Source organism: Arvicanthis niloticus, chromosome 12 (genome assembly GCF_011762505.2).
Source record: "Arvicanthis niloticus isolate mArvNil1 chromosome 12, mArvNil1.pat.X, whole genome shotgun sequence".
NCBI classification, from domain to species: domain Eukaryota; kingdom Metazoa; phylum Chordata; class Mammalia; order Rodentia; family Muridae; genus Arvicanthis; species Arvicanthis niloticus.
Window position 1 is genome coordinate 54,547,107 of NC_047669.1, and position 21,923 is coordinate 54,569,029.

Genomic DNA, 21,923 nt, shown 5'->3' on the forward strand with positions numbered 1-21,923 from the left:
TCAATATTAGATTTTGGAAAATAAAAAAATATATATTCCCCAAAATATCAACTGTCAAATCGGCTTGCAAGGTATAATATTTGTAATTTGAATTCTATAATGTAATAACTATGAAGCATATTTATCCTCACTCACACTTAAATACATATTTCAATTAACACTGGCTATAAATAAAATTGACACCATTACATAGTAAATGTATTTTTTTTAAATGTTAACATTGGACCTGTATTCTATATGAAAAATGACAAATTTTCAAAACATAAACACATTTTATGAAATCACAAATTAGAGAGCTTCCTGCTATTAAGACCAGAATAAGAAATAGCACATTGTGATCTGAGGATAAAAAATGAGCAATAACCATGAAATAATAAAATAATAACACATAAAACATCAGGAATTGCATGAGTTTTATTACTGTAACCATAAAGCGCAGGGAGCTGGTACTTAATCTATGAATGGAGTCTTCAGGACTGAAGTATGAAAAGATAAATATTTGAATTTATTCAAATACTTTGTAATATTTTGTTCTGTATCTGAATATATAGTCTTTGAAAACTTGCCATAAATTAAGTATGCATTAGAAAGGTGCTGGTCAATAACTTCATCAAACAAAGTTGCCCGCTATTAATACATGTATACATCAACACATTAGTTGATTATTGCCACTAAGTAGTATAGTTTAAAGCACATCGAGTATACACTTTAGAAAGGATTTCCTATTGGCATGACCACATTCTCAGTAGCATAAAAATGATTATAAATTCTTTGGAGCATCTCAGAAATAGCTGAGTGAGTCACAACAAAGGAATTACATTTTTTTCTTTGTATAACAATTCTTAGGGTAAAAGTAGTAACTTGTTCTTTAATTACTTTGTATTATTTTATTATTAAGAACATTGAAATATATTCTTTTATATTGATCAGTTTTGTAACTCATTTTATACAAACCTGTTACAAGGAAACTTCTTCATCACACATTCCAAGGAACTTTTATAAATGAAACAATTTAAGTAAATGCAAATTAAACTGATGAGCACTTTCTTAGTACAATGTAACTGATTTTCACTATTGAAAATTTAAAAAGGTATTAAGATGATAACAAAGAAAGCAGAATATGAATAACAATACCATTTTAACATTTATCACTACAATGTTCTACTAATTGGAACAATAGCCAAAACGCTCATCTATTGCTTTTTTACATATATTCCCAGTCATGAAAATACAGAACAGAGAAACATTTGGCTATGCATTGCACACTAATTTTTCAGAGCAAATTTAAAATATGTTGAAATTGTACATTATGGAAACAATGACTAAATACTGAAAATTTAAATATGCACATACATATATGCTTATTATCTTGCCAAAAGTGTTTTTAGTATTGGTTCTTACCCTTAATATATGCAGCTGATTCTCCATTTCTATGTCTGCATAAATTGACTCAACAAACTTCAGGTTGAAAATAAGGAAACTTTTCTTTCACTTTCTGAATATGCAGACTTAATATGACTCAATATCCTAACATTATTTCCTAAACATTATTGAATATTGAAGATGTTTATTTCATTTATACCACACTGGGTATCATAACTAACCATTGATTTTTAAAAAAAATATCTGTTGAAGAGTGTTATGAGTTACAAACAAATCATAAGGCAGTTTTTACATAAAATACTTGTACATTTTGGTATCTGCAAGAATTCTGAAAGCATTCCCCAGCAGACACAAAGAAAACAGAAGTAAAAAGGAATAGAAATAGCTAGAGTTATATTTCAGTGGCATAATATTCATCCTAGTTATGTTTAAACCTCTGTTCTCTAAGTGCAACACACATTTAAACCAAAAATGGATAATTTGATTATGCAAGCTATAATGAGCCATGTGTTTTGAGTGCTCCAGTATTTAATCAGTCTTCGAGTTATTTTGTTGGAAAGACAGTCAAAGAAAAAAATTACATTGTCAAATTTGTAGTGAAGCATCTAAAACACAATTCAATCTTCAGAGATATATAATAAGTGTAAGGTCATCTTCCACTAGAAGTACAGCACAGTCCCATATAGACACGTGCACACACACACACACACACCAATTTTTAAATTTTACAAGAAAATATTTCACTTCTCAGCTTCAAAATGCAATATTGGAAATATTGTTTACTTAAATTTACCGTTCTTAGTCTGTTCTTAGTTTGCTTTAATGGAAAGGAAAGTAACTTTAATGAGTTAAGAAAATGGTCTCAATGTCAAAATTTTTGTATTTTAAATAATAATAACATCTGTTAATTATTGGTTCTTGAAGATAACTGCAACCAAAAGGAAATGAATATTCTAATATATGGATTGTAAATGTTTACTACTTTGATATATATTGCTAAGATATTTTAGCAGGTCTAGTATAATAGTGAATGTCATCACTGCCAGATTTGAGAGTCAGAATCTGGCTGACGTCTGTGAGTTCCAGGTCAGCATGGTCTACAGCGAAAATTTCTAGCAATCAATCAACACATGAGAGCAATACAAGCAAACTAGGAGACCACATATCAATACATCTATAATTAATTAAATAATTAATTATTAATTATGTGAATAGATTTTAAATTTATAGATAATCTGTTCAACTCAACCAACGGCATGTACCAGAATTAAAAATTGTACCTGTTTTACAAATATGTACAAGTGACCTTTATTTATAACTGAATGATTATATCATTTGCTTCATTTCAAAATGAAATTTCTTAGTAAAATGTTATATTTCATAAGAAGTATAACTTATAATTTTGTATGTTTTAAATTATTATAAGCTCACTTGACAGACCACTGTAGCAAGAGTCAGTGAACATAATTTAAGTTTATGTTAATTTTAAGCATCAGAATTTATCATAGATATTTTCAATACATTATAACTTTATATAAATAGTTTTATTGTATTGCTTGGTAAATGGTTTTATTATTTTGTACTTCTAGGACTTCCTTTGGTCTAAGCACTCAGATTTAGAATTTTATAAGGAGTGAAAAACAGAAATTTCAGCTATCAGAGTCCATTGGGATTATTTTAGAAATGTCAGAGTGTTCATAGACTAATATTTGGTTTTTACAATAAGAAAATTTGTAAATAATTGAACAATTATCTCTGTAACTTCCAATCCTTTTTCACAGATCAGTAACTGAGCATCAAGTCGTAGTTGAGAAATTGTTGTTGGCTTGCTAGCAAACATGGATGGAGTTTCTAGGGTGAATTCAAAAAGTAAAATATCTGTTTGTAGAAATGTCTTATAATTTAAATTTCTTCTTGACAAACTGCAGCAATTATGTGATCATTCACACTTCATGTTTCATTCTGAGTTTTTTTGTTAGAATAGAAAAAAATTAATTTTTGTCTTTTATGTATTTATTTATTTATTTATTTATTTACTTTTACTCCAGATTTTATCTTCCCCCTCCCCCCAGTCCAACCTCCAACTGTTACACATCCTATATCTCCTCCCCACCCTCTGTCTCTATGAGGTTGTCCCCATCCTCCACCCCCACCTAACCAGATCTTGAAACTCCCAGAGGCTTCCAGTCTCTTGAGGGTTAGGTGCATCCTCTGTGACTGAACCCAGACCCAGCAGTCCTCTGCTGTATATGTGTTGGGGGCCTCATATCAGCTGGAATGTGCTGGCTTGTTGGTGGTTCAGTGTTTGAGAGATCTCAGAGATCCAGGTTAACTGAGACTACTGGACTTCCTACAGGGTCACCCTCCTCCTCAGCTTCTTCCAGCAGCTCTAGGGGAGGTCCTAAGGCCTGACACTATTACTTAGGCTATGGAGCACTCACATAAATGGACCCATCATGACCACACTCCGGAAGACCCAACAAGAAAAAATTAATTTTATGCTTAATATTTTAAGGCTAAGCTAGAATGACATAAAGTTTGACTGAGTATTTAATTTGTATAATAGCAGTCAAGTGATAGATTAAAAAAATACCAAGAGGCCGATAATAAATACTATTGCACTGTAAATTTGTTCATTTGATTTTCTTGGATCATGTAGACTATTGTACAATCTTCTTTTAAATACATAAAAACATGAAATTTTCTACATTAATAAAATAGTATTTGTCCCCCCTTTGTTGCCATCACAGGCAGCTTTCAATTTGGTAAGATTTTTTTTTCAAACACAAAACTATACTCTCTTGAGGAAACATGTTAATTTCATACTTAATACCTACATAGTATTTCATCTATGTTAACCTGTGCTTTTGAGTACCTGCAAACTTATTTTAAAATAATTGCCCTATGCATACACTGGTGGAGAACTGAGTGTAACAGGCATGTAAAACCTTTTAAAATTATGTTTGTTTATAAAATATTAGTGAACATTGCTTATGTCATCACAACAGAATAGCAAAATTCTCATTCTTGGACTTATCCATTCCATTTCATCATGCTTATAATATAAATCTCTCTAACATTCTGTTTTCTAGTTACCACATTACATTCATGACTGTTGCAGTATTGGACCAGTAGATTTATGCAGTGTTGGAGAACTTAGAAGTGTGACTACTACAGCTGAAACATACTGTATTTTGATTCATTTCCTTTAAACTGAAAACTTGAACTCTATTTGTATACAGGAAACCAACAGGTATATTTCAACCATGTTTTAATATGTGAAAATATTTAACAAAACTTTCTGAAACATAATTGTGAATAAATTCTGCTTATGAAAATTTAGCATACTATTTGATATGTACTATAACCACAGAATACATAACCAAATTTCAAAACAGGTATAGATCAAATTCAAAGGGAATTGATAATGATCTTCAGGATAAAGACAGATATAGCTCAGCAAGGAAGGCAACTTTCACAAATGATATGAGAATCTGAGTTATAGTTATCCAGAAACCATTTAAAAGTAGGGTATGGTCCCATCTCTGTGTTACTCTGGCCATGAATACCAATACAGAAACATCTCTGGGGTTTTCTAGCCTCCACTATAGCTTCAGATTCAATGAAACAATCTGTCTCCTGCTAATAAAGAAGCGAGTGCTAAAGCAAGACATCTTGTATTATCCTTTGACCTCTGCATGCAAACAAAGGTAAATACGTACAGCACACACATATGTTTTAAACATACACATACACCATACACATTAGCATGCATATTTGCATAACTCAAATGCACATAGGAATAAATAAAACGTAGAAGAGTTGATAAATTTTCTATTAGATATTAAAAGTAATTTTACTCACTAATTTGCATAAGTTATTCTTGCAACTAATCTCACCTGCTTCCACATTTTAAAGAAAGGAAACTGGCAAGAAGGATCAAAGGAGTTAAATTTGATTAAGTATTCAACATAGCTAACACATCAATATTCATGAATTTCACTAGGAGCCATCCTGTGTAAGAGACACATGAGACATTTTTTATAATCTAATCCTACCTGTAAAAAATCAGGGTAAAAAAGGTTACCTCATTCTGGCCTGACTAAGCCAGAATTTATTTTTTGAGCTTTTAAATAATAACCAGAAATGCCTATCATAGTGGGTACCCACACTAATGAACCAACTATTTTCAATGCCATTTGTGAGTGACACTAAGTGCCTTTCCTATATTATCCTACTCCATTGCTACAACAATTCAATGAGATAAATAACATTACCTAACTGTCATACATAAAAGAAAGCAATTAATGTACCCAATAGGCACATGCCCAGTCATTCAAAACTGCCTTTTGAGAATCTCTCCTGTGCTTTAGCTGCCTAAGGCACATTAGAATATCCATAAGCAACAAAAGCCCTCCTCCCTATGGAGTTCATTTTCTTGGCAGTAACTAATTATTTAAGCTAGATATGCCTGACTAAATTTGCCTGCCTTCATTAATTTATATTACAAACACTAGTTTAGTGATCTCAAGCTAGTTACATAAGCTCTTTGACCTCTACTGGCTTAACCTTTAAAAGTAACAATTAATAACAGAATAATATAAAGATATTTGCAATAATGAAATAATGCGTAAACTATACAAGTGAACGGTACTTTATAACTAGGTGTTCCAGATATTTGTTTCAACGTTTTTTGATACACTAAAACTCTTCTCTATACTGCAGTATTTATTTGATAAGATGACAATCAGCTTATATGAGTATGGTATTTGGGGTTAAACATATATCTCACATTGTAGATAAATGCAGTTGGCTTTAATAACAAATTCTGTTCATTTTGTAGTTTTACCATAAAATGTGTTTAATCTCTTTTCATCCCAATGGTAGCTGTACAATAACCACAGTTTGGTAGAACTATAATATAATAATAAAATAACAAAGAAATATAATGTTAAAAATGCTAAAAAAATTGAATGATATGCATATCAGAATTAGCTCACTATGGACTTCATATAAGGAAATGTTTCAATGTAGCATGTATTCATTCTGAATATTTTGAACTGAAAATTATACAAATTTATTTAGAATATTTTATAGTCTTTGCTTATATTAGTATAGACACATAGTGAGAAAACACATGTATTTATATTAATGCCTTTGCAACAGAAACTCTCACTATTTTACAAAGTGCTAGACTACAAGGAAAAGCCACACATTCTATGGGAAAGATACATGGACGAGCACCAAAACTTTCAACCAGCCAAACCATGCACATCACTCCGCAGGGTCTAATCATGAGTGTGTCTGATTTTCCTTCATATGCACCCAATTCTCCGGATCTAGTCTGGGTCCCATATCCAATCCTCCTGTTATATGTGGCCACTCTTCACTGTGCCATTATCAACCTTTAAAGGTCTACAAGGATGAGGCACCTACCCTGAACCACTAATCACCAATTGAAATACATCCAGTTTCTTCTAGCAGGTACATCGTTCTTGACAGTTCAGTCTGGTGACTCTGACTAAATCCCTTCATCCACCATCACCACCTTCCAAAATCTCAAGCTCTAACTTACAAACTCCAGACTTGGGCCAAGATGCAGGTCATGCAGAAAGCCCAGCCTCTTGTCTTCAAAAGACCTCTTTTCACCTAAGCCATTTAATTTGGAGTTTATAAATCCAGAGGGTCTTAAATACCATAATGACTATGTCAGACCATAACTATATGGCAATGTGCAGGCAGGTATGATGCTGGAGCAGGAGCTGAGTGCTTACAAGTGTTCTATAAACACAGATCAGAATGGGATCTAACTGGAATGGCATAGGCTTTTAAAACCTTAAAGCCTAACACCAGTGATGCACCTTATTCAGTAAGTTCACACTTCAACCTACAAGTCCATACCTTCTAATCCTTCCCAAACAGTTCAATCAACTGGGAATAAAACATTCAAATAAATTTTCTATGTGGGCTGGGCATTCTCATTCCTGTAAAACAAAATAAAAAAATGCAAACAGGAACCCACATAACCTCAGTAATATTCGACAAAAGCTGTATATCCATATACTGAAGAAAATAAAGCACAAATGTTAAAAGGAAATTTTGATATCCATCTGCTGAATAATGAATTTAGGATCATGTCTATCTTCTTGCAAAAAAATTAACAACACATTAATAAAGGAATGGCCTAAACATGAAACCTGAAACACTGGAATTTGCTAGAAAATAAACAATGTGTGTTACAGACAGAGGAAGAGAACACAATTTGCTCCAGAATTAAAAACAATTGATAAATATTACTTCAGAAACCAAAATGCTTCTGGTCAGCTAATGAAATAATCAGCTCAGTGAACTGAAATCTCCATAGAATGTTAATCTTTACCAGCTACAATTCCCTTGTCAGGGAATTAATGTAAAGAATGCATGAGACCTAAAAGAGAAAAGAGTAAAAAGCAAGTCGAAACTTCATGTTGTTGTCCAAAAACAGTGCTCTGAACAAAAGAAATAAAACCGATTTTAAAAACCTGTTCATCTTTAAAAATTATGATTCAAATAAAATTTTAGATTACTTCTTAGCCCAGTAAGGATGCGAAAGAACAACAAAACAGAAGGCAACAAGTCCTTGAAGCAAAGGGACCTTTTATTCACTAATGGTAGGTCTGAAAATTATCTAGCCACTCTGTAAATCAGGGTAGAAAATCTCCAACATCTCAACATAAGTATACATTATGACCAAGCTCTAATATTCCTCAGCATGTGCTAAAAGGACTCAACATTCTTCTTCACAGAATCATGTTCTTCCATGTACGTTGCTGCTGCTCCCCAGAGCTAGTAAATGGATACAACCTCAATTTCCTTTAGATGATGATTAGATAATAATGTGGTGCATATAAACTATGCAAAATTTTTCAACCACAACGGAATGTGAAGTTTGTAAATGATCAAAATAGAAAATGTCATTTCAAGTAAGATAGCTCAGACCCAGAAAGACAAACATCATAGCCCCTCTCATCTGAAGTTCCTAACTAGACATCTAGTAACTGCAGAAAGCAGGGAAGTAAGATGAGAGAGAGAGAGAGAGAGAGAGAGAGAGAGAGAGAGAGAGAGAGAGAGAGAGAGACAGAGAGAGAGACAGAGAGAGAGACAGAGAGAGAGACAGAAAGACAGACAGAAAGACAGACAGAGACAGACAGAAAGACAGAGAGACAGAGACAGACAGAGAGATAGAAAGAGACAGAGAGACAAAGTCACACAGACATACACACGGAGAGACAAAGACACACAGAAAGAAACAGAAGACAGGATATAGACAGACACAGAGACACATAGAGAGAGACAGATAGAGACAGAGAGGGTGGCAGAGCATTAGAGAAAGAGAATAGATAGCAAAGAGCAAGTGATTTAAAGGCAACAAGTAAAAAATTCAGTGGGTGCTTTTCATAGGGAGTGGAATAGATACTTTGAAAGGAAGGAGAAAGAAGAGTTAAATAACAGTGAGGCTGTCTCAAAAACTCATAAAAATCATATGAGTTATTTATGTAAAATGTCCATATTACATATAAATTGGTGTATACTAAGTCTGTGTTGCTGAAGACGGTATATGCTTCTGATAAAAGGTCCATCGCTCCCTCATCAGAATCTGACCTGAAAACTTCCTTCCTAAGGGCTAACATCATTGCACCAAAAGTTCATGAAGGCTTCCACAGGAAGTAATCAATATCATATCCAGCTGTGATGCCTGTAAGTCACCAGATCCTCCAGCATGACAGGATAACCTTTAGAGAACGGTAGTTGCATGGACACCTTTATGCCAATCAACAGCTCCATAATTAGATTTAAGGGCCTCTGAGTAAGAGAAAAATCATGCCTACTACTAGAAATCTAGACAGTTACCAGGGCTAGAAAAGTCATGGATCACTGAGGAGAACCTAAAATTGTACTTTATTAAACCAATATAGACCCAAACTACATTCTAAATTTGTGAACAGATGTAGTTCTCATTTTTCACCAATAATTTGGAGGGTTTTTTGGGGGGGTGGGTGGGTTTCTTTTTATGTTGTTTTTTGTTTTTGTTTTATGTGTTTGTTTTTTTTCTTGTTGTTTTTTGCAATATAATGAGACTATTACAGAATACCGTACCTGATCAAAATTCAGAGTTGTGTAGTAACATGTCTACAGCACAAATCCTGTAGCTCAAATTCAGGGATCATAAAAGGAGACAAAAGATTGTAAATAAATAAATAAATAAATAAATAAATAAATAATAGAAATTATTCTGTGATATAGTGTTTAACAGAAATGTCAGAGAAGTTACGCCAATGAAGTCTCATCAAGGCTGCCTAAGCACAACATGAATGAGGATAATACTTATAGACGTGTTATCATGGAACGAGGAAAGGCTCTGAGACCTCAACACTAAACAAAGGGCTACAGTCAAATAAGGAATGCTAAAAACAGAAAAGGTAGCCCACATTGAAGAAGAAGACACCAATTGATTATTGGACATCAGTGGTCTGTCTTGAAAGTATACTTTATAACATTATTCAGAATTATGAGGTTGTAGTTTTATACTTAGGAATACATATATATAAAAATTATAATAATATAATTCTAATTATGCCATATTCTTGTATATATTTCATGAACTTATGAGAATAATGGGGTATATAGGAAAGAAGAAATGATTTAATTATATTATAATCTTAAAATTAATTATATATATTTACATGCATATATAACTACATGCATGTATATTTACACAAAATATATGTATTACATAATGAAGAATGTAATATTTTTCACTTGTCATGTAGTTATGTTTAGGGTTTTAATGTGGCTCCTGTGACCTTTTCTATGTTAACAATGATGAAATTTTCAGATGGTTTGAAGCCTACCTGAATCCACGAGGTATAAGTTTCGATCTGTGAGGATCACAGATTGTAATAAACCATTTTCTCCAAATGTAAATCATCTTCTCCATATGTAATTGTGATTCTATTCAAAGATACAACTCTGCCAAAGTGAGTGACAATTTTGACATTAACCATGCCACTTTGATGGCACTGGGAATGACAGGGAGGAAGGAGGCAGTGTGTTCTTGTTGGGTGCAAATGGTAATGAAGCAGACTGTATAGTGTGTACCTTCTCTTTACCTCTTACTTGAAAGCAGAATCACAAAAATATCCTGAATGACTTCTCTGTTCAGGCCTAGCTCACTAAGCACAGGAAGCCTTATTAGAGACACCCAATGCAGCTCTCACAGATGCTGTCCTTAACCAAGCATGCTTTATACTACCCTTTATAAAAGTATTTGTGGTTTAGGGGTTTTTTATGCACATCTTTTTAAAATTTTCCAGCAACTAATCACACTATCTGATTGCTCCCCCTCCCTCCTTCTTTTTCGTCAGTGCTTTGGTTCAAGAGTTCCAATAATTTATTGCTACAGGAAGTCTAAGAGTAGATGGTATAGTTTCATTTTCTGAAAAGGGAGTTGCTCTTAATTAAGGATTTTCTACTTTTGCACATATTTTGCAAAATCTGTCTCTTTACTATTAATCTTTGCTTTGTAAAAATTACTGACACACAATAAACATGCATAAATGAAAAAAAGAAATATTTGCTTTCATGTGTAGGCTACGTAAATCCTTTGGTTTCCTGTTGCATGCAGATATCTTACAGAGAAAAATAAGTAAAAGCAACATCTCTTACTTTGTAGCATCTCCATGGTCACATGGATGTGTTTTCCTTGTTGAGAGGCATGCATATGCAAGATACAAAGTAGCATTTGCTTCCTCTAGCCATCAGCTTTCACAATAAAATCTATTCAGGAGAATGAAAGACAAAATATTCTTAGGGCATTTTAAGTTAATACAATTTAGAATAAGTGTTTAAATGACTATATTATTCAAATTAAATTCACACTTTCATCAAACCACCTTAAGTGGTTTAAAACTGTTTATAAAGTGATTAAAATGTATTTTTCAAGTATGGTTTGAAAATCATTTACAAAATGAATTCCTATGTAGCTTTCTAGTGAAAATGAATAATGTTTTTTTGAATCTTTAAACTAAAAAAAAAAATTTAAATAAATGCACAAAGCAGATGACCTACTGCCCAGTGCCAGGGGACAGGTGCTGCCCAGGCAGGGAACAAGGCTGACCTGATGCCCCAGATGCCTCAGTCTGACACCATGGGACCTGGACAGGAAACAATTCTGAGATGACCACTGCCTAGTGGCACAAGGCATGAACAGGGCATAGCACTCTTGAGACCACTGCTGAGGTGATCCCAGACACACAGAGGCATCATTAAGATGAGCAAGTAAGTGGTGCATAGATGAGGTGAAGAAGGAGGAGGAGGAGGAGGAGGAGGAGGAGGAGGAGGAGGAGGAGGAGGAGGAGGAGGAGGAGGAGGAGGAGGAGGAGGAGGAAGGAGGAGGAGGAGGAGGAGGAGGAGGAGGAAGGAGGAGGAAGGAGAAGGAGAAGGAGAAGGAGAAGGAGAAGGAGAAGGAGAAGGAGAAGGAGAAGGAGAAGGAGAAGGAGAAGGAGAAGGAGAAGGAGAAGGAGAAGGAGAAGGAGAAGGAGAAGGAGAAGGAGAAGGAGAAGGAGAAGGAGAAGGAGAAGGAGAAGGTCTATACAACGAAAAGATGCAGAACTGGGGACTTGAGGGAAGTGAGGAAGAACAGCCAGCAATGCCACCTATGGTCATTGTGAGGTCTTAGCCTGTGTTGTCACCAAGGGCTATGTCTGGGTCTGTTGGCCCAGGCAAAAGTCTCTGCTCTGAGCTCCTAAGGTAATGTTGGTGTCTGGGTGCTTTGCAAAGCTGGTCCTACCCTTCTATTGAGCGAGCGTCTTGAAAGTGTTGGCCCTGAAGTTGTGAGATCAAGACAGACAGTCTTCTATGCTCCCACTTCAGCTTTTTGTTATTTATATAACACTCAGAGTCAATTCAGCAAGATTCCTTACTTCTGAAGACTTTAATTCTTTTCTGTGTCTGACCATATTTCCTTTACCTTTTCCATAGAACACAGAATGTCCTTTCACTCAATTTCTGATAGGGATTTTTCTGCACCAAGTTCATGTTTATCTTTCTCTTCTCAGTATAGGATTATCCAACAGTTTTATAACATTGCGTCTACCATTCCTCCTTTTAAGTGTGACCCCTTCTCTACATCCTATACTTAGAAATATATATGTCTATGCAGAGATATTGAATTCTCTCCTTAGGATTTCTACTTTTTTGTCCACTTCTGCACAAAATGATTAATACATTATGATACACATTATTTCTGGTTACCCTTTACTCTAAAAAGCAATGGCACTTGAATGATTTGTTTTATTTTTAGTATATTTAGAAAATTAACATTTTAACAAACTAAATTCTAGTCAACCTGGGTTGAATAGGCTTTCTCATGTTTTCACATGAAGGTTGAATGACAGTCAAGTTTCATTAAGATTTCATTTCTTTTTTTTTTTTTTTTTGCATTCAAAATGTATCATACAATCCCAAATGAATTAAATGGAATTTTTATAAAAGGCATTTAAATCATTTCAAGCCCATATATTAGAATAATTTATAAAATTAAATAGGTAACTCACAGTTTTAGCTTTGTTATAAGATAAGAATGCTAAGTAAAAATAAGAACTTTAGAGCAAATGAAATGCCAGAAACTCACTACATAGTTACCATTAAAGAGAGATTCTCAGATGAAGAGTTTAACATAACTCTTTTGATAAAAACTAATAAAAGAAAATGATATAAATGATATAAATAATAAAATAAATGATTGGATAGTTTTGAGGAACTTAACCAGGAAATTGATATGGCATTCTTTTTTTTTTTTTCAGACTCACAACATGCTATTTTATTGCCAATGGTCATATAGATCAAATCACATCCAGGTCACAGCCCTCTCTTCTCTTCTTCAGTTCCAAACTTAAAATATCCCCCATTGTCTGTTCCCATTCGTCTCAGAGAAGAGAAACCCCTTTTGTGTAGCATTGCAACCTGAGGGATCTAGTCCCAACAGACTAGGCACATCTATTCAGACTAAGGTCCAACCAGGCAGTATGGTAAGAGAGATCCACTGGCAGGAAACATAGACCAAGAAAAACTTTCCTCCATTTGTTAGGGAACCCACATGAAGACCAAGGTACACATTACTTACAGATGCATAGGAATTCTAGGCCCAGCTATTGCATGCTTCCTTGTTGGTGGCTCAAAATCTGTGAGCTCCATGGTCCTGTGTTAGTTGACTCTGGGTCTTCTTGCGTGACCTTGACTCCATGACTATTCCCTTCTGAAGTAGAAAATTCCGGTTTCTTCAGAGACTCAGTTGTATCATGTGATATTTTTCTGGAAGCCATATTATAAGAGGAAATTTTTCTAAAGTAGACATGTGAGAGGATGTTTTGATGAAGCACATAAGAGAGGACACATGATGTTTGGAAAGAGTAAAAATAGAACCCAACAAACAGTGGTTCTCCTTGCAGCACTTTCTGGTCTTCAGTAATCTTCCCTTGTCATGACCTCATGGATAGAAATGCACTGAAGAATTTCTCATGGTATTCCAGTTTATTCCACTAATGTCCACTAACTCATGCCAGCACGGCAGAGCCCATACTACTAGGCAAATTTCCTGAAGATCAACATGAAAGTGAACCTTTATGAAATAATGGTGTCTAGATGATTTAATACTTTTATCAAATTCCTGATTTGATTAAAATAATTTTTAAAAGTTACAACAGTTGATTGAAAATTTAAAGTTAGAATCAAAAATAGAATGTGCTTCTCCCTTGTAGAATAGTAAAGACTGCATGAAAAGGAGTCTAGTAAGCTTCTACACATTACAAGTACGTAAATTTCATTAGGAAGAAAAATAGGCTTAGAACAAATTAATGATCAAAGAAAACTTTAATTCTAGGTCAGGTCCAAGGATGAGGTCACAGGTGTGCACTTTGACAAAATAAGGCCATGAACATCTTAAACTATTGCTTTGAACTTGTAATGAGCTTATGGGAAGAAAGAGAGATAAATCTACTCTTTGAACTTATAATCCAAAATCTTGCTGTAACTCCCTCTTATGTAACATCTTATCTGGTTTCAAATGAGGTAATTCTTTTTATATTGTAGAGAATTTTCTTAGGAGATATAAAGAAGCTAAGATGTTGGATTTTCTTTCAATAAAACAAATGTATTTATATATGTAAAGTTATTGGAGTGGAGAGAAGCTCATGTGAGTTTCTCTTCATCCATCAACTGTACACACACACACACACACCTGTCTGTGTGTATGTGTGTATGTATGTATGTACGTACGTATGTATGTATGTATGTATGTATGAAGTTATAAAGTTGTTGGTCTTTTCTGATGGAGCCTGCTTTTTTCCATCCAGTAGGTATATGTGTGTGCATGATTGTCACTGTTTCTTTTCCATTCTAGCCTGCTCCTTAAGAGTTTAAAGAGTTCAGAGTTTCTTTTCAGGTCACAGGGAATATTGTCCACAGTGAATCAAGCTTCAATCCCTCAGAGTCTGCTGAGTGATTACTCTAAATGCTGCCTGCCATCAGCCGCAGACCTGTTAGCCACCCTCAGTGGCAGCTTTCACTGGCTATTATCAGTTGCATCCTAAGCCAGTTCCCATTGGCACTGGTGTCTTTCTCTTTCTTTTCTCCAATCAACTTATATCATCAGTAGAGGCTTATGTCTGGTACCATTAGCAGCAGTTTGCTTCTCATCCTTTTCTTTTAATCTATTGCTGAGATCAGCAAAGGATTAAGGAGTTGGCACCAGCACAGACTCCACTTATTAGCTCCACACTTGTTTCATTTCTCAGTTTACACCATAAAGGTAGAAGCTGGCTTTGGACACATATTCATTCACTTAGCCTGTGTCCTTTAGGGGGAAATTGAGTCCATTGATTTTGAGAGATATTAATAACTAATGATTGTTAATTCATTTTTTTATGTTGTGTGCATGTGTGGTATATGTGTGTGTGTGGACGCACATGCCTACTTCCTTTATTTTAGTTTTGCTGGTGTGCAATTATTTATGCCCCATGTTTTATTGGGTGTAGTTAACTTTCTTGGATTGGAGTTTTCTTTCTTGTATTTTTTGTAGGGCTGGATTTGTGGATAGATGTTTAAATTTGTGTTTGACTTGGAATATCTATAGTGACTAAGAGTTTTGTTGGGTATAGAATTTTGGTGGGCATCTGTGGTTTCTTAGATGGCTGCAAAACATCTGTGCAGTTCCTTCTAGCTTTTGAAGTCTTTGTTGAGAAGTTGAGTGCAATTCCTATAGGTCTACCTTTGTATGTTAGTTGACCATTTCCCTTGGTGCGCTTAATATTTTTTCTGTGTTTGGTAGATTTTGTACTTGATTATTATGTGATAGGAGGATTTTCCTTTCTGGTCCAATCTTATTATATTATTTTATTGTATGTTTATAGATATCTTTATTATCTTATTGTATGTTTATAGATATCTTTTTCTTTGGGTTGGGAGAATATTCTTCAATGATTTTGTTGAAAATATTTCTGGTCCTTGGAGCTGGGACCCTTAACATTCTTCCATTTCTATTATTCTCAAGTTATGTCTTTTAATAGTATTTCAGATTTCTGGGATGTTTTGTATCAGGGATTTTTAGATTCAACATTTTCTTTGACTGATGTATCAGTTTCTTCCACAGTATCTTCTGTGTCTGAAATTCTCTTTCATCTCATGTATTCTGTTGGTGATGCTTGTATCTGTTGTTCCTGTTCTCTTCTCTATCATGTCTATGTTTCATGATTGCCTCAGTTTGCATGTTTTTTTTTTATTGCTTCTATTCCAATTTTTAGGGAATGAACAATTTTATTCATTTCCTTTTTGGATTTAATTGCATTTTCCTGTATTTCTTTAACATATTTATTCAGTTATTTTCTTTTTAAAGGCCTCTTAATATCTTTATACGATTGAGATTGAAATTAAGATAACTAATCTTCTTGTGCTTCAGTTGTGTTAGAATATCCAGGACTTGCTGTAGTTGGAAAAGCTATGGTCTGGAAGTGTCAAGATGCCCTGGATCTTATTGGTTGTATTCTTATGCTGCCTTTTAGCCATCTTTTCCCCCCCTGGATGTTCCTGGTGCAGCAGCCTCTTGTGGGCAAACTTTAGCTGGAAAATGGAACTCAGAGAACAGTATATGTCTTAGAGCAGCTAAGCAAGCACCAGGGGACTTTGCAGTCAGGGGATTGGGGGTGTGGGGGATCCGTCCTGCATGTTCCTGATGCTTCAGGCCTGGTGAAGGTAGGTGGAGTGGTGGCAGGACCCATATTGTCTAATTATTAAGTGGGACTGGACATTATTATAATCTTAGAAGAAAAATTTTTGATTAAATAATTTGTTAAGTATTAAAATTTTTATTCATTAAATTTTGTTTATTAAGCTTATTCATTTGAATGCCAACTCAATACCACAATATAGTATTAAAACTAATGAACATCTATAGAGATTCATTAATCCAGCAACATGTCTGTTCTGATAAGGCATCACTTCCAAAGATATGATCCAATTGGAATGCAGACATTCCTCATACCTTTAATCCCTCTGGTTGAATACAGACACACACTTAGTATACACCTTTTATCTCAAAGAATGACATCTTATTGAGGGACATACAAAGTAATAAATCATATCAAGATTTGATAGAATGAATTAGAGATAAGTTGTGACCATCTCTCACAAAAAGAAACAGGATAGAAAGGCCACATAAGGAGCAGTGAGAGAGAGATAATTCAATGGAATTCAGTGCAGTTGAGTTCAGAGCAGAGCAGTTGAGTTCAGAGTAGTTGAGTTCATACAGTTCAGAGGCAGTCTTTCCAAGCAGAATAATTCAGTCAGAAGCCAAGAAAAGACAATTTGAATCAGTCACCTTGGAAGAGGAGTTTGAGACAGAACAGCTAAGTTGAACCAGCCAATCAGCGTTCAGAAAGAACTAGAAAGGATAGGTTTATTCAACATTAAGTATCACAGTCTGAAATATTCTAGCCGTAGGTTATCAGATAGAGTCTGGAGCTGAAGCCTTCAAGGACCAAGTTTGCAGAAGATTAGATTGCATGGAGAATAGAAGCACACAGGCTCATGCTTAGGGACAGTTAGACAGAAATGCTCTGCACTTATTTGTAATGCTTGGATAAGGTTCTCATCTTATGTCTTCATTTGAGAAAATAAAAGCGACATTTACATCTACAATCCTCATCATTTTATGAAAAAGATACATAAAAGTTCTAGTTTGGAGTTACATAGGTAATAGAAAATTGTAATAAGGAATCCATAATTGATTAAGGATTGACATAAACATGTCAAAAGGACATAACAGGGAGAGTGAGATTTAATTTTTGGAAAATGGGTAAGAGTTTCACTAGAGTATGATGTACTGAATGTCAAAATTTCAAACAATACTCATCAGCATTGGTGAATTTAAGATGTCTGAAGGTGTATAATCTCATTGCACAAATATGAGGAAACTAGACAAATGATCATTTCTTTTTGTAGCATGCCTTGTTTCACACTAGCCAGCATACATCATTGAGCTGACTAGACTATTGTCACTTTCCATGTTGTGCACATAGTTTTTTTATATAAAGTAAATGTGTTAAAATATTTAATCATTAAGTAACTATTTAAAATTTCAAAACAGAAAGAAAATGATTATTCACCATTTAGGGAAAGGTCATATCAAGTTATTGATTGTAATATAAATTAAGACTATAATATGAATGTATATACTCAATATAAAAGACAGGTAGTTTAAATATTTGTACTTAAAATGTGTTCCACAAAAGTACTAGTCTATTCCTGAATGATTCATGTGTGAAATTTCAATTTGCATAGATTTTCTATCTTTGTAAATGTCAGCCATGTACTTTAATTATGGAATTCTTTTGTTGTGGGAAAAATAGAAAAATCTGCCAATCAATTCATTGATATTTAAAAGGTCAAAATATCTTCCACAAAAGCATTTAGTCATTTTATGCTTTGTTCTTTGAGTCTTTCTGAGCAACAATTAATTCAATTAAACCAATCTTAGAGCTTTAGACTGCTGTAGATCATAGCAATCTAAGTGTCTGTGTGTCCTTTATGAAACTCACCTTTGTTAGCATTTTGTAATGGTATCACATAAAGGAATATGATTAAGTGTGCTTGATATTTTAAAAAAAGTGTCAATTTCATTATTGATTCAATAAGAGTGGCATTTAGAAAGACAATCATTAGTCTGACAAGACACAGAAAGATAATAATTGATGACACTATATGAAGAAACATATTCAATGCACATATTATGTTGGCATTATTATTTACTCGGGTTTTTATCAAGCTCACTGTTGCTGGAACACAGTTCTGCAAGTGAGTGGGAAAGCCGATACATCATTTAATTAACAGACATTTGAAGGAGAAATAATTTCAAGATTCCTACCTTCAAAATAGGCATATTTTAATTAGTATACCATGTTGAATGCATAACACCATTTATTTTATTTTTCTACTAATACAAGAGTATCTTTATTTGGATCTGATTAATATATAATATATACTAAAGGACTATTCTAAAAACTAAATTAGAGCAACACTGAAATGTTGAAACTTTGTGTCACTAAGTTTTCTGAGTCGATGGTAGTTTTTAAATAAACTGTGTGAATCAACTTTTTAATGTAAGCTCTTTTAATACAATTTATAATCATAAATTTTCATGATTACTAATTTAAAAATGTGTGATCTAATATCTTAAGTGGTAATTCAAGGTTACCAATATTATAGAAAATAAATTGACATGTTGTCCATGATGATTCTAGCAAAACTCAAAAAATAATTGTGCTATGTATATTTCCCTACTTTTAAGTATATGTATAAATATAGAAATATGTATTATATGAAAAATATATCAAATATGTTATATTTACTTTTATATATTAGATCATAATTCTTAGATTTCTTTAAATTTTTACTGGATCATTTTATAATAAATATATATTTTTTTGATTTGTCTCAATGTTGGAAATATTCACCAGGAAGTTATTCTTAGAACAGAATTTGAAAGGAATTGCTTTAGAAATAAGAACATTACAATATGGAAAAGCATTCATTTCCATTTCCAATTGATCAGGCTATATAGTGATATATATGTGCTGACGTTTTATTTTTATATTTATTTACAATTCTTTCATCTTTAATATCAAATAATCAGTTAGTTAGGGACAGTCTTTAACCCTTCATGCTTACTGAGAAAGGCATTTAACATATACTCAAAATTTTTAGTGAATTAAAATACAGTATAAAATTTTATAAGCAATTATATCCCCATTTTCCTATTAGTGTTTTATGGAATAAATGATAGTTGGAAAGTGCCTTGAAATGCATATATATTGGTTAGATCACATGGCAAGATTGATATTCAAGTTTACTTTAACACCTGTGCTGTTGCATTTCTAGTAAGTTGAGTATAAGCTTTTTCTAACAAAGATAACTATTAGTTGCTTCCCAGTTACTAATCACATTCTACTTTTAAATATTTATGGGATAGTGAACAATGTTGTTTATGTATTAATTTATATTCATTACAATATAAGTTGAAGGGTTGGCTATATCTAGAAATGGGATTATTTAAAATTAAATTATTTCAGGTGAAGTCATACAGACATATAGCGGCATCATGAGAAGAGATATACAGAGAAAGTTTCATTGATGATCAGCTAGTGAAAACACAGGCACAGGACGATAAAACACCTGACAACTCCCTAGAGTAAAGATGTCCCAGGGGATGAATGATCCTGTTGCCATGTTAGTTCCAGATTTCTAGCCTCAAGATATGTGAGACAGTAATTGCAAGTCATTTTAATCTAACTTGGTGTACTAGAATATGGAAACTAAAGGAAATGGGTACAAAAAACTTTATCAAAGACAAAAATGTTTGCTGATTGATAGTGTAATGAGATTTTCTTTAATGAGAAATATAGATATATGCCAGACCAATATCACACAAAATCTACAAAATATATTTGCCACACATCAACAAACTTCAGTGTTTCCTGACTGAATCTAACCACATTTAATAGTATGTGCAACTAGACTGCAAGAATATATGAATATATTTTTAGTACAACAAAACTGTCTGTTTTATTATATCAAAGGGTTTGAAGACGAAACTGAAAACAATATTTTATTGTTATATCATTTGGATCAAGTTATTTAAAAATTAAATCCCTTAAATATTTACTAAGACTTACCAATAGTTGAGAAAATATCAATACTACATTTTTTACTCAAACTGATGATGAAAGATGTCTCCCATCATTATGAATAATTTCCTGAGGTTTACTCAGGGATCATTTATTTTTCTTGTTCATATGGATTATTTTTTAAGTCTTTCTGTATATTCTGTCTTATACTTGCTTAAAGAAACTAGACAAAGCTTCTCCATTCCCAAACTCAAAACATCTATTTTTATTATAAATAAGTAGTATTTTTTTGTTTTACTAGTCATTCAGATGAACATTGTCTATACTTAAATATATACATAAATATGTATGCATACATAATATGAAGGATATTTCTTTAGATATATTAGAAAAATATCACTTACTGTGTTTAAATTAGATGTCATTTCTATCCAACATCTGATAGTAACTGATAAATACACTGACATGAATCCTTAACATTGCTTGAAATAAAAGTATATAGAAATCAACCATGTAATGCAATTCTAACAAAAATTATCTGTCTTACAATTATTTTTTATCAAAACTGCTTAATGTGCTAATAAAGAAATGTCAAGATTTCTAAAAAATGTATACTTTCATGAAAAATATATTTATCTTTTGAAATAAATAGAATATGAGCTTAAAAATTCAGATTTTATACATTTATTTCTTAATATAAGAATGAGAATTTAAAATCAACTTTAAGGCCACCAATGATCAACCAGTATATTAGATAGAAACACGTAACTCAGTGATAAACATAATATTATTTTGATAACAAAGCAAAGAAAAACAAAAGACATAGGTGTATTGAATTCTATGCCCCCATTCTTATTATCATGAATATGAACAATTTTTGTAAGTTTTTACTGTGGATTGATAATACTAGCCATTTATTTGGATGTAATTATCTATATTTACAGTTTATGCATTTTTAAATTGGCATTTGTTTTCTTAATTGGAGTTTTTAATAGAAACAAATGGACTTCACAGAGAGATAATCTGATAGATAGTGTTTGGTTACTCACTTCAGAAGCATATACTTCATTCAGCACACTATCTGAGTTGTGTCAATGTACGGACTGAAAGGAGGGAGTATGTTAGTGGTGAGTTGGAACAAATCCTTTAGCATGGTGTCAGCATTTGTAACATCAGTGCCTTGTATGTGATGTTTGTGTCATGTATACGTGTTTTATGTGCTACTTGAGCATATAAACATGATTGCTGAGCTGTCAGTGTCCCCTGTGTTCCAGGAGATAGTGAAGAGTGACAGTCCATGTCCTCTCTTCTTTTTTTTTTTTTTTT